We start from the raw sequence: 14,970 nt of genomic DNA, 5'->3' as shown, positions 1-14,970 counted from the left end.
AGCTTACAGTCCCCAAGTGGGCATTTGAAGGCATAGACGACGTTAGTCTCTTTTAAAGCGTTCTGTTTTGTGTCTGGAGAGTTTCTCATGAGTAGGCTGGCCGTTTTTCTGGTTTTATAGTAAATCGTCAGTTGTATCCTCTGATTTTTGTCTGTAGGGATAACGTTTCTATTAACAATATCTTTCAGGACCCTTTCCTCTGTTTTATGAGCTGTGGAAAAGAAGTTCCTGTAAAATAGTCTAATAGGGGGTATAGGTGTTGTGTTAGTTGTCTCTTCGGAGGTTGCATGGCTTTTCACTTTCCTTCTTATGATGTCTTCGATGAAACCATTGGAGAAGCCGTTATTGACTAGAACCTGCCTTACCCTACAGAGTTCTTCGTCGACTTGCTTCCATTCTGAGCTGTGGCTGAGAGCACGGTCGACGTATGCGTTAACAACACTCCTCTTGTACCTGTCAGGGCAGTCGCTGTTGGCATTTTGGCACATTCCTATGTTTGTTTCCTTTGTGTAGACTGCAGTGTGGAAACCTCCGCCCTTTTCCATGACTGTTACATCTAGAAAAGGCAGCTTCCCATCCTTTTCCGTCTCGTAAGTGAAACGCAGCACGGAACTCTGCTCAAATGCCTCCTTCAGCTCCTGCAGATGTCTAACATCAGGTACCTGTGTAAAAATGTCGTCAACATACCTGCAGTATATGGCCGGTTTCAAGTTCATGTCGACTAAGACTTTTTGCTCGATGGTACCCATGTAGAAGTTTGCAAACAGGACACCTAGGGGAGAACCCATAGCGACCCCATCTACTTGCTTATACATGTGCCCATCCGGGCTCAAGAAGGGTGCCTCTTTAGTACAAGCTTGGAGTAGTTTCCTCAGAATACTTTCTGGCATGTCAAGAGGAGTACAGGCTGGATCACGATACACTCTGTCGGCTATCATTCCGATTGTCTCGTCCACAGGTACATTGGTGAACAGCGATTCTACGTCCAACGAGGCTCTTATCCCTGTGGCCCGTGCGCCCCGCAGTAAGTCCACAAATTCCTTTGGAGACTTCAGGCTGAAGGCGCAAGGAACATAAGGAGTCAGCAGGCCGTTGAGTCGCTTCGCCAATCTGTACGTGGGTGTGGGTATCTGGCTAATGATTGGCCGAAGTGGGTTTCCAGGCTTGTGCGTCTTGACATTTCCATACGCATATCCAGGTTTATATTCCCCAATGATCTTTGGCAGGTGGAGTCCGGATTTCTTGGCGTTCACAGTTTCGATCAGTTTGTTGACCTTTGCTTTTAATTCGAAATAATCCTTGTTTCAGTGCTGAGGTGATGTTGGTCTGTGAGGATGTCGAGGTGTTTTTCGTTCATATTTAATAAAATATGTCTACAGGAAAGACTGCTACCAAAATATACTAATGTTAAAGTGCACGACCCAGCAGCAAGGAATCAAGCCTTCACGATAAAATATCGCCAGGATCTGATTCGTGATCAGATATACAAGGCAGAGAATGAAATCAAAGACAAAAAAACGCAACTACTTCATGCTACAAACGAGTGGAGAAATAGCAACATCGACCATAGTATCCGTACCCGCATTGAACAACACCTCGACATCCTCACAGACCAACATCACCTCAGCACTGAAACAAGGATTATCAAGAAACTAACAACATTATATGGAGGACCTATGGCAATTCCACGACCAAGAGATGGCTTCCTGAACCTTGCAGGAATTAACCTCACTGAGGACCAAGTCACTCTCCTAAATCTGGGCATAAACTGTCATGTTATGTCCAGACCGAGTGAAATGGCCCGGAAAGTGGAGTTGGAAATTCTGTTGGACGACATATTCGACCTCGAGACACAAAAGAAGGTCACTACCAAAGATACCTTACAAGCAGAACTTATTGCAGAAGGAGGAAAGAATCGAGGCAACTACAGAAGCACCATACTGTCCCCCGAGCTTAGAGCGGCAGCTAAAAGCCTTCGTGAGAACAAGGAGATAGTTGTCAGGAGAGGTGACAAGTCGCCAATATATGTCATTCTTAAAAAAGACGAATATCTGGCGAAAATGAACATCATACTCTCTGACCAAACTAAGTTCCAAAGGGTAACGAAGGACACTACAGCCGAATTAAAAGCAAAGGTCAACAAACTGATCGAAACTGTGAACGCCAAGAAATCCGGACTCCACCTGCCAAAGATCATTGGGGAATATAAACCTGGATATGCGTATGGAAATGTCAAGACGCACAAGCCTGGAAACCCACTTCGGCCAATCATTAGCCAGATACCCACACCCACGTACAGATTGGCGAAGCGACTCAACGGCCTGCTGACTCCTTATGTTCCTTGCGCCTTCAGCCTGAAGTCTCCAAAGGAATTTGTGGACTTACTGCGGGGCGCACGGGCCACAGGGATAAGAGCCTCGTTGGACGTAGAATCGCTGTTCACCAATGTACCTGTGGACGAGACAATCGGAATGATAGCCGACAGAGTGTATCGTGATCCAGCCTGTACTCCTCTTGACATGCCAGAAAGTATTCTGAGGAAACTACTCCAAGCTTGTACTAAAGAGGCACCCTTCTTGAGCCCGGATGGGCACATGTATAAGCAAGTAGATGGGGTCGCTATGGGTTCTCCCCTAGGTGTCCTGTTTGCAAACTTCTACATGGGTACCATCGAGCAAAAAGTCTTAGTCGACATGAACTTGAAACCGGCCATATACTGCAGGTATGTTGACGACATTTTTACACAGGTACCTGATGTTAGACATCTGCAGGAGCTGAAGGAGGCATTTGAGCAGAGTTCCGTGCTGCGTTTCACTTACGAGACGGAAAAGGATGGGAAGCTGCCTTTTCTAGATGTAACAGTCATGGAAAAGGGCGGAGGTTTCCACACTGCAGTCTACACAAAGGAAACAAACATAGGAATGTGCCTAAATGCCAACAGCGACTGCCCTGACAGGTACAAGAGGAGTGTTGTTAACGCATACGTCGACCGTGCTCTCAGCCACAGCTCAGAATGGAAGCAAGTCGACGAAGAACTCTGTAGGGTAAGGCAGGTTCTAGTCAATAACGGCTTCTCCAATGGTTTCATCGAAGACATCATAAGAAGGAAAGTGAAAAGCCATGCAACCTCCGAAGAGACAACTAACACAACACCTATACCCCCTATTAGACTATTTTACAGGAACTTCTTTTCCACAGCTCATAAAACAGAGGAAAGGGTCCTGAAAGATATTGTTAATAGAAACGTTATCCCTACAGACAAAAATCAGAGGATACAACTGACGATTTACTATAAAACCAGAAAAACGGCCAGCCTACTCATGAGAAACTCTCCAGACACAAAACAGAACGCTTTAAAAGAGACTAACGTCGTCTATGCCTTCAAATGCCCACTTGGGGACTGTAAGCTCCAAAAAACCCAGTATATAGGCAAGACAACAACATCTCTTTCTAGGCGTTTAACGATGCATAAACAACAGGGCTCCATTAAGGAACATATAATCTCTTCCCATAACCAAACCATCGCCAGAGAAATCCTAGTAAACAACACAGAAATCATCGATAGATACAGCGATAGCAGGCGGCTCGACGTTTGCGAGGCACTACACATCAAGAAGTCAACACCAGCAATCAACAGCCAATTATTGCACAACTATATTCTACCCACCTCAAGACTCCGCTCCAATATAGAAGCATCAAGAAATATGGACCAATAGGCTTTCTACAAACACTTCTATTCAATATCCATTGTTTCGTGTTCTGTCTTGTGTTGATACTTTTAATACCCTATTAATATCCTCTAATGCCACATCATCCTTCCCACCTTACTCAAATGTAATGCCACATCACCCTTCCCACCTCACTCAAATGTAGATATAAAACCAGGGAAACGCAAGTTCTAATCAGTTGTGTATTTGTGAAGTCTTTGAAAATGTAATAAGTTTTACGAAACGCGCCCGTGTCGCGTCAGACTAGAAATAAAAATGAATTTTGGAGAAGTGATTTTTGATTTACCTCCAATAGTGAAGCATAATGTACGAAAGATTGAGAAAATTCGTGTTAGAATTATTAATCTTACTTTTTCGGTCATATTTAATAAAATATATATATATATATATATATATAACTTTAGAACACTTTCCCACCAGGAGACTCGAACCCTAGCCAGCACAGAAGCCTTCCAGCAACTGGCATAACAGGTACGCCTTAACCCGCTCCACCACCTGCTCAGACCCCTAAAAGAGATGGTAATTTCGGAGTATTTATACACCCCAAAGATCACCACCTCCCAAGAGCACTAGAGCAAGTGAGGGGTCATTTATACGTTTATTTCATCAAGTCCCTGTTAATATGGGAAGACACAGTGTCTATGCTTAAGGCACAACTCTCCTAAACACGAGAGTGAAGTATACAACTTTAGAACACTTTCCCACCAGGAGACTCGAACCCTAGCCAGCACAGAAGCCTTCCAGCAACTGGCATAACAGGTACGCCTTAACCCGCTCCACCACCTGCTCAGACCCCTAAAAGAGATGGTAATTTCGGAGTATTTATACACCCCAAAGATCACCACCTCCCAAGAGCACTAGAGCAAGTGAGGGGTCATTTATACGTTTATTTCATCAAGTCCCTGTTAATATGGGAAGACACAGTGTTTATGCTTAAGGCACAACTCTCCTAAACACGAGAGTGAAGTATACAACTTTAGAACATTTTCCCACCAGGAGACTCGAACCCTAGCCAGCACAGAAGCCTTCCAGCAACTGGCATAACAGGTACGCCTTAACCCGCTCCACCACCTGCTCAGACCCCTAAAAGAGATGGTAATTTCGGAGTATTTATACATCCCAAAGATCACCACCTCCCAAGAGCACTAGAGCAAGTGAGGGGTCATTTATACGTTTATTTCATCAAGTCCCTGTTAATATGGGAAGACACAGTGTCTATGCTTAAGGCACAACTCTCCTAAACACGAGAGTGAAGTACACAACTTTAGAACACTTTCCCACCAGGAGACTCGAACCCTAGCCAGCACAGAAGCCTTCAAGCAACTGGCATAACAGGTACGCCTTAACCCGCTCCACCACCTGCTCAGACCCCTAAAAGAGATGGTAATTTCGGAGTATTTATACACCCCAAAGATCACCACCTCCCAAGAGCACTAGAGCAAGTGAGGGGTCATTTATACGTTTATTTCATCAAGTCCCTGTTAATATGGGAAGACACAGCGTCTATGCTTAAGGCACAACTCTCCTAAACACAAGAGTGAGGTATACAACTTTAGAACACTTTCCCACCAGGAGACTCGAACCCTAGCCAGCACAGAAGCCTTCCAGCAACTGGCATAACAGGTACGCCTTAACCCGCTCCACCACCTGCTCAGACCCCTAAAAGAGATGGTAATTTCGGAGTATTTATACACCCCAAAGATCACCACCTCCCAAGAGCACTAGAGCAAGTGAGGGGTCATTTATACGTTTATTTCATCAAGTCCCTGTTAATATGGGAAGACACAGTGTCTATGCTTAAGGCACAACTCTCCTAAACACGAGAGTGAAGTATACAACTTTAGAACACTTTCCCACCAGGAGACTCGAACCCTAGCCAGCACAGAAGCCTTCCAGCAACTGGCATAACAGGTACGCCTTAACCCGCTCCACCACCTGCTCAGACCCCTAAAAGAGATGGTAATTTCGGAGTATTTATACACCCCAAAGATCACCACCTCCCAAGAGCACTAGAGCAAGTGAGGGGTCATTTATACGTTTATTTCATCAAGTCCCTGTTAATATGGGAAGACACAGTGTTTATGCTTAAGGCACAACTCTCCTAAACACGAGAGTGAAGTATACAACTTTAGAACACTTTCCCACCAGGAGACTCGAACCCTAGCCAGCACAGAAGCCTTCCAGCAACTGGCATAACAGGTACGCCTTAACCCGCTCCACCACCTGCTTAGACCCCTAAAAGAGATGGTAATTTCGGAGTAATTATACATCCCAAAGATCACCACCTCCCAAGAGCACTAGAGCAAGTGAGGGGTCATTTATACGTTTATTTCATCAAGTTCCTGTTAATATGGGAAGACACAGTGTCTATGCTTAAGGCACAACTCTCCTAAACACGAGAGTGAAGTACACAACTTTAGAACAATTTCCCACCAGGAGACTCGAACACTAGCCAGCACAGAAGCCTTCAAGCAACTGGCATAACAGGTACGCCTTAACCCGCTCCACCACCTGCTCAGACCCCTAAAAGAGATGGTAATTTCGGAGTATTTATACACCCCAAAGATCACCACCTCCCAAGAGCACTAGAGCAAGTGAGGGGTCATTTATACGTTTATTTCATCAAGTCCCTGTTAATATGGGAAGACACAGTGTCTATGCTTAAGGCACAACTCTCCTAAACACAAGAGTGAAGTATACAACTTTAGAACACTTTCCCACCAGGAGACTCGAACCCTAGCCAGCACAGAAGCCTTCCAGCAACTGGCATAACAGGTACGCCTTAACCCGCTCCACCACCTGCTCAGACCCCTAAAAGAGATGGTAATTTCGGAGTATTTATACACCCCAAAGATCACCACCTCCCAAGAGCACTAGAGCAAGTGAGGGGTCATTTATACGTTTATTTCATCAAGTCCCTGTTAATATGGGAAGACACAGTGTCTATGCTTAAGGCACAACTCTCCTAAACACGAGAGTGAAGTATACAACTTTAGAACACTTTCCCACCAGGAGACTCGAACCCTAGCCAGCACAGAAGCCTTCCAGCAACTGGCATAACAGGTACGCCTTAACCCGCTCCACCACCTGCTCAGACCCCTAAAAGAGATGGTAATTTCGGAGTATTTATGCACCCCAAAGATCACCACCTCCCAAGAGCACTAGAGCAAGTGAGGGGTCATTTATACGTTTATTTCATCAAGTCCCTGTTAATATGGGAAGACACAGTGTCTATGCTTAAGGCACAACTCTCCTAAACACGAGAGTGAAGTATACAACTTTAGAACACTTTCCCACCAGGAGACTCGAACCCTAGCCAGCACAGAAGCCTTCCAGCAACTGGCATAACAGGTACGCCTTAACCCGCTCCACCACCCGCTCAGACCCCTAAAAGAGATGGTAATTTCGGAGTATTTATACACCCCAAAGATCACCACCTCCCAAGAGCACCAGAGCAAGTGAGGGGTCATTTTGTGATGGTGCTCTTGGGAGGTGTTGATCTTTGGGGTATTTAAATACTCCGAAATTACCATCTCTTTTAAGGGTCTGAGCGGGTGGTGGAGCGGGTTAAGGCGTACCTGTTATGCCAGTTGCTGGAAGGCTTCTGTGCTGGCTAGGGTTCGAGTCTCCTGGTGGGAAAGTGTTCTAAAGTTGTATACTTAACTCTCGTGTTTAGGAGAGTTGTGCCTTAGGCATATATATATATATATATATATATATATATATATATATATATATATATATATATATATATATGTCGTATCTAGTAGCCAGAACGCACTTCTCAGCCTACTATGCAAGGCCCGATTTGCCTAATAAGCCAAGTTTTCCTGAATTAATATATTTTCTCATTTTTTTTTCTTATGAAATGATAAAGCTACCCATTTCATTATGTATGAGGTCAATTTTTTTTTATTGGAGTTAAATTTAACGTAGATATATGACCTAACCTAACCAACCCTACCTAACCTAACCTAACCTATCTTTATAGGTTATATATATATATATATATATATATATATATATATAAATATATATATATATATATATATATATATATATATATATATATATATATATATATATATATATATATATATATATATATATATATATATATATATATATATATATATATATATATATATATATATATATATATATATATATATGTCGTACCTAGTAGCCAGAACGCACTTCTCAGCCTACTATGCAAGGCCCGATTTGCCTAATAAGCCAAGTTTTCATGAATTAATTGTTTTTCGACTATCTAACCTACCTAACCTAACCTAACCTAACTTTTTTGGCTACCTAACCTAACCTAACCTATAAAGTTAGGTTAGGTTAGGTTAGGTAGGGTTGCTTAGGTTCGGTCATATATCTACGTTAATTTTAACTCCAATAAAAAAAATCGACCTCATACATAATGAAATGGGTAGCTTTATGATTTCATAAGAAAAAAATTAGAGAAAATATATTACTTCAGGAAAACTTGGCTTATTAGGCAAATCGGGCTTTGCATAGTAGGCTGACAAGTGCGTTCTGGCTATTAGGTACGACATATATATATATATATATATATATATATATATATATATATATATATATATATATATATATATATATATATATATATATGTCGTACCTAATAGCCAGAACGCACTTCTCAGCCTACTATTCAAGGCCCGATTTGCCTAATAAGCCAAGTTTTCATGAATTAATGTTTTTTCGTCTACCTAACCTACCTAACCTAACCTAACCTAGCTTTTTTTGGCTACCTAACCTAACCTTAACTATAAATACAGGTTAGGTTAGGTTAGGTAGGGTTGGTTAGGTTCGGTCATATATCTACGTTAATTTTAACTCCAATAAAAAAAAATTCACCTCTTACATAATGAAATGGGTTGCTTTATCATTTCATAAGAAAAAAAATAGAGAAAATATATTATTTCATGAAAACTTGGCTTATTAGGCAAATCGGGCCTTGCATTGTAGGCTGAAAAGTGAGTTCTGGCTACTAGGTACGACATATATATATATATATATATATATATATATATATATATATATATATATATATATATATATATATATATATATATATATATATATATATATATAAAATAGTAGGCTGAGAAGTGCGTTCTGGCTATTAGGTACGACATATATATATATATATATTTATATATATATATATATATATATATATATATATATATATATATATATATATATATATATATATATATATATATATGTCGTACCTAGTAGCCAGAACTCACTTCTCAGCCTACAATGCAAGGCCCGATTTGCCTAATAAGCCAAGTTTTCAGGAATTAATATATTTTCTATAATTTTTTTATTATGAAATGATAAAGCTACCCATTTCATTATGTAAGAGGTCAATTTTTTTTTATTGGAGTTAAAATTAAAGTAGATATATGACCGAACCTAACCAACCCTACCTAACCTAACCTAACCTATCTTTATAGGTTAGGTTAGGTTAGGTAGCCGAAAAAGTTAGGTTAAGTAGGTTAGGTAGTTGAAAAGCAATTAATTCATGAAAACTTTGATTATTAGGCAAATCGGGCCTTGCATAGTAGGCTGAGAAGTGAGTTCTGGCTACTAGGTACGACATATATATATATATATATATATATATATATATATATATATATATATATATATATATATATATATATATATATATATATATATATATATATATATATATATATATATATATATAGCCAACTCAGCTCTAGCCAACTATAGCTCAGCCAACTATGCAAGGCCTAATTTGCCTAATAAGCCAAGTTTTCCTGAATTAATATATTTTCTCTAATTTTTTTCTTATGAAATGATAAAGCTACCCATTTCATTATGTATGACGTCAATTTTTTTTTATTAGAGTTAAAATTAACGTAGATATATGACCGAACCTAACCAACCCTACCTAACCTAACCTAACCTATCTTTATAAGTTAGGTTAGGTTAGGTAGCCGAAAAAGTTAGGTTAGGTTAGGTTAGGTAGTCGAAAAAGTTAGGTTAGGTTAGGTTAGGTAGGTTAGGTTGTTGAAAAAACATTAATTCATGAAAACTTGGCTTATTAGGCAAATCGGGCCTTGCATAGTAGGCTGAGAAGTGCGTTCTGGCTACTAGGTACGACATATATATATATATATATATATATATATATATATATATATATATATATATATATATATATATATATATATATATATATATATATATATATTTATATATATAAATATATATATATTTATATTTGGACAAGTTCTTAATATATATATATATATATATATATATATATATATATATATATATATATATATATATATATATATATATATATATATATATATATATATATATATATATTTTTTTTTTTTATTTGGTATAAGTTTTTCTTGAAGACATGTGTTGTTGAATATTACCGAAAGGGTGTGATTAATGATTCTGTCACGAATCTTCTCAATATGGTCTGACGCCTAGGGATGCGTTCGCATGGCACTCCTTACATTTCAAAAACAAATTTTCCATGCAATTGCAAAGTCTTATATTCTCTTGGGGTGAGATGGTACACGACGTGATTGAGATGAACATGTGGATGAAACATAATGGACATTAATAGACTATTAAATGCATGAACATAAGCAGCTTATGTTCTTGCTGTTACTGTCTCTGTGTTGGTTCGGGGTCTTGAAGTGGGTAGAATATAATTATGTGTTAACTGGTTGTTGATTGCTGGTCGTGAGTGTTTGATCTGTAGGACCTCGCTAATGTTCATCCTGCTGTCGTTTACCTGTCAACTATTTCAGTGTTGCTTGTTAAGATGTGTCTGGTGATGGTCTGGTTGTGTGAGGAGATTATATGTTCCTTGATGGAGCCCTGTTGTTTGTACATTGTTAATCACCTAGAGAGAGAGAGACGTTGTTTTCTTGCATATATATCCCGAGATCTTTGGGGCTGACAGTCCTCATATGGGCATGTATAGACGTTGGCATAGACGACGTTGGTTTCTTTCAAGACGTTCTGTATGGTGTCTGGAGAGTTCTTCATAAGTAGGCTGCCGGTCTTCTTGTTTTGTAATAAAATGTTAATGAGTATCTTTTGATTGGTGTCTGTGGGGATAGCGTTCATATCAATAAGAACTCTTTCCGCCGTTTTATAACCTGTGGAAAAGAGGTTCCTGTAAAAAGATCTAATAGGAGGTACAGGTGTTGTGTTTGTTAATTCTTCAGAGGTTGCATGGCGTATCATCTTTCTCTTAATGACATCTTCAACATAACCGTCGTATTAGAGGCGTTGATGTCGGACATTTGCAGCAGTTGAAGGAGGCATTCAAGCAAAATTTGGTGTTAAGTTTCACTTATGAGATGGAGAGTGATGGGGAAGCTGCTCTTTCTAGATGTAACGGCTGCAGATAGGAATGCAGGAGGCTTTCATACTGCAGTCAACACTATGGAAACGAACATATGAAAGTACCTTAATACTATTAGTGACTGCCAGGACAGGTACAAGCTGAGTGTTGTCAACGCCTACTGCGACCGAGCTCTCAATCACAGCTCTGGTTGGACGCAGGTCGACGAGGAACTCTGTAGAGTAAGGCCGATCCTAATCAATAATGGCTTCTCTAACGGTTGTGTGTATAAGAGATTAGCAGTAGAGGTAGATATAAGGAAACGCCTGAGCGATGATGCAGGTTGTTTCAAGAATTTTATATTTTAAATTATATGCAAGTTGTTGGGTTTCTGGTTTGGAGATTTCAACAGGGTATTGTGTCACGTTCTCCACGTTCAGGACATGGAGATATTTCTACAAAACGACTGAGATACTAGTCAGTTTAATTTTTACTTTTATTTATTCATACAAGAGTTCTTACATTCTTGTATAGCCACTAGCATACATGGCATTTTGGACAAGTTCTTAATCATCATATTCTCCGGAATACGACCCGCCAAATCGTTTAACAACCAAGTACCCATTTTACTGTTGGGTAAACTGAGGCTACAGATACGAACCCAGGCCAAAGCACTCGTGACACGCAATCTTCTTCTACATATTCTGAAGGATCTTCTACATATTACCTCTAGATGAGTGGCATAGTTGAGTTGAATAAGTGGATAAACAGGAATTAAAAGGTGAATTAATTAGGGTATTTATTTGGTATTAGGTTAGACATTGGTAAATACATTGTGTTATTTACTTGCTTCTTATGTATAGGCCTTCAGTAGTTTACTTAATTTCATTGATGCAGCTGATGATCAGGTAAACTTTTGGTGTAAATAAAAAGGAGATCCTGTATGGTGCCCCCAACAGCCTTTCTGCAATTTCATTCTTATGTATAATATATAATCTCTTAACTAGAAATATTCTTTCAAAATGGGATATAATATTAAATCATTGAAAATTGGATTTAATAATAAATCATTGAAAATTGGATTTAATATTAAATCATTGAAAATGGGATTCAGTACGTAATAACAGAAAACAGACTTATTGAGGGACGATGAAGACTGGCTGGCTGATGCCGAGTTACTGCTGTCTGACGGACCGGAGTGCTATCGTGGGGGGCAAGTTCCCTTCCTGTGGGGGCGAGTGGCGACTTCTCGCCTCATGAGTTCTACCAACTGGGTCCCCAGTTTGCAGGTGTTTGTTGCCCCGGTTCCGGATGTTATGGCGTCCCCAGTGGATGGACGAGACCCTTGGCAATGGGTGCTCTGGGAGGCGTTCAATGTAAGATTTCCGCGGGCCAAGTTCCCGGGCAAGTATGTGCTCTGATTTCTTGTGTATTTGCTCTATGACATGCTGTGTGCCCTTCTGGCTGTTTGTTTGCCCTGTTCGATTATGTGCTTCTGCCTCTCCCTTTGTGCGTAGCTTTGCCGTGTGGCATATTAGTTTCTAGTGCTTGGCGTCACTCGTTTCGCGTTTTGGCTTAGCATTTCGCCTTTCCTGGCTTTGCGATTCACCCTTCACGGGTACGCCGGGGCGCATCCGATCCCACGATCGTCGTCGCCCCTAACTCAACAACAACTGGCTGGCTGATGATTTCCTCGAACAATAAGGTTAGCTGTACCTGCAGGTATCCCAAGTAACAGAATTTAGGGAGAACTACGACGAAGCATCGTAAAAATACCCCTTGTTCTATGAAGAAGTGATGCCGTGGTAACCAGAAATGACACTTGACAATGACAAAGCGTAGGCCGAGGTAGCTAAAAATGACCCAGACTACGAAAAAGCGTGGCAGAAAACACCTGCACCGCTTTGACGAAACATCACAAAACACCGCTATGTGTTATGATGAAGCGTCGCCAAGGTAACTGAAAATATTCTGGACAACGAAGAAGCGTTGCTAAGGTAACGAAAAACGACCCGGACTAGGAGGAAGCGTCACAAAAAGCAAAACGCTTCATAGTAATCTTCGTTTCGACCACTGTGGTTAAGGAGGGGAGTATTGGTGGACGAAGGGTATATTGGTGTAATAGGGGGTTAGTGGTGGAGGAGGGGTGTTGTGGTGGAGGAGGGGTGTATTTGTGTAGTAGGGGGGTTAGTGGGGGATTAGTAGAAAGAATAAACGAAGAGAAACAACAGACACAAGAGGGGGGGTAGAGGAGGAGGAGGAGGAGGGAGGAACTGGTGGAGGAGGGGATAGTGATGGAGAAGGGGGGCTAGTGGTGAAGAAAGGGGGCTAGTGGTGGAGGAGGGGGTCTAGTGGTGGAGGAGGGATGTATTGGTGAAGGAGGGATTGTGATGTAGAGGTGGAGGAGGGAGGATTAGTGGTGGAGGAGGAGGAGGAGGAGGGGGATTAGTGGTGGAGGAGGAGGAGGAGGAGGGGTAGTGATGGAGGAGAGGTGTATTTGTGGAGAAAGGAGATAGTGGTGGAGGGGGATTACAGGTGGAAGAGGGGTGTATTGGTGGAGAAGAGGGGGTAGTGGCAGAGAAGGGGTGTATTAGTGGAGGAGGAGGTTCCTGAAGGAGAAGGGGTGCCTTTGTGGAGGAGGGGGGGGGTAGAGGTGGAGGAGGGGGGGTAGAGGTGGATGAGGGAGGTAGAGGTGGAGGAGATGGTGTATGGGTGGAAGAGAGGGGTAGTGTTTGAGGCGGTTTGTATTTATGAAGGACGAGGTAGTAGTGGTGGAGGGGTGTATTAGAGATGGATGGGGTAGAAGAAGAGGGGGGTAATGGTGGAGGGAGGGGTGTCTTGTTGGAGGAAGATGGTAGAGGTGGAGGAGGGGAAACTGGTGGAGGTGGGTTGTATTTATGGAGGAAGAGGGTTGTGGTGGAGGTAGGGAGTTTTGGAGGAGGAGGGGTGTAGAGGTGCAGGAAGGTGGTCTATTCTTTTGTTTTTTTTAATCTGATTACCAAAATAATTAGAGATAGAGCAACGCAAGAGATATACTGTGATTATAACACAGAAGCTCTGACAATAGCCTCTGCAGATTTGTTCAAGATTTCAACCAAATTCGAACCACTTACTATGATTACAGGAAGCATCAGAAAAACAGAATTGCACATTCATCGTCTCAGGTGTGGATACCGATTTGCGTGGGAACTAGGCTTATAGGTTCCAGAAGACGAGAGGAAATGTCAGCACTGTGGAGAAATTTCGATAGTCCACTTAATGATTATCTAACACAGTGCAGAGCTACAAACCAAATAATATTTATAAGTTGTTAAATACATTGGACATAATCTTACTGAAGCCAATAAATGTGTCACGAATTCTCACTTACCACCTAAGTAAGACAGAAATTGGAATCGAGTAACACTTGGTGCTGCCACTGCAATATTCCTGTCCCCAAAAATCCTGGCTATATTATTCACTTGACTTCGGATCTGTAAATTGATTACTCTGCCTGACACCAGGCTTCCAACGAATTGCAATTCTTTGGCCATCAAGCACATCAATCAAAGTGATATTCTATGCATATTGACCTAAGTGTTTATGCCACCTGTGCTGCTTTATATAAGTTCACAGGAAAAGAATGATCACACTTAGTGTGTCTTTATTGTCTTTATCTGGTCAACTCACCCAAAATTTTCATGCATCTGTAACTTCAGTTTGTCACCTGACCTATCTTTTCTCACTTGCTGTGGCCACTTTCATACTCTACACTAATAGCTTACGGTATTATGTATTTTAGTTAAATTCACTGTAAAACGTTTATTGTTCTGTTAGCTAAGTAATCATCACCAGGTTACATTATATTTTCTCAATATT

At 40.9% G+C, this 14,970-nt stretch overlaps 1 protein-coding gene across 1 annotated transcript in view; it reads right to left on the bottom strand.

The window, feature by feature from the left end:
- The window catches only part of LOC123762003 (uncharacterized), a 276,247-nt gene that overhangs the window by 176,280 nt on the left and 84,997 nt on the right, over positions 1-14,970 (bottom strand).

This window comes from Procambarus clarkii, chromosome 34, assembly GCF_040958095.1.
Source record: "Procambarus clarkii isolate CNS0578487 chromosome 34, FALCON_Pclarkii_2.0, whole genome shotgun sequence".
Taxonomy (NCBI): domain Eukaryota; kingdom Metazoa; phylum Arthropoda; class Malacostraca; order Decapoda; family Cambaridae; genus Procambarus; species Procambarus clarkii.
The sequence above is the reverse complement of the archived record's forward strand: the minus strand, read 5'-3'. Positions and strand labels throughout refer to the sequence as shown.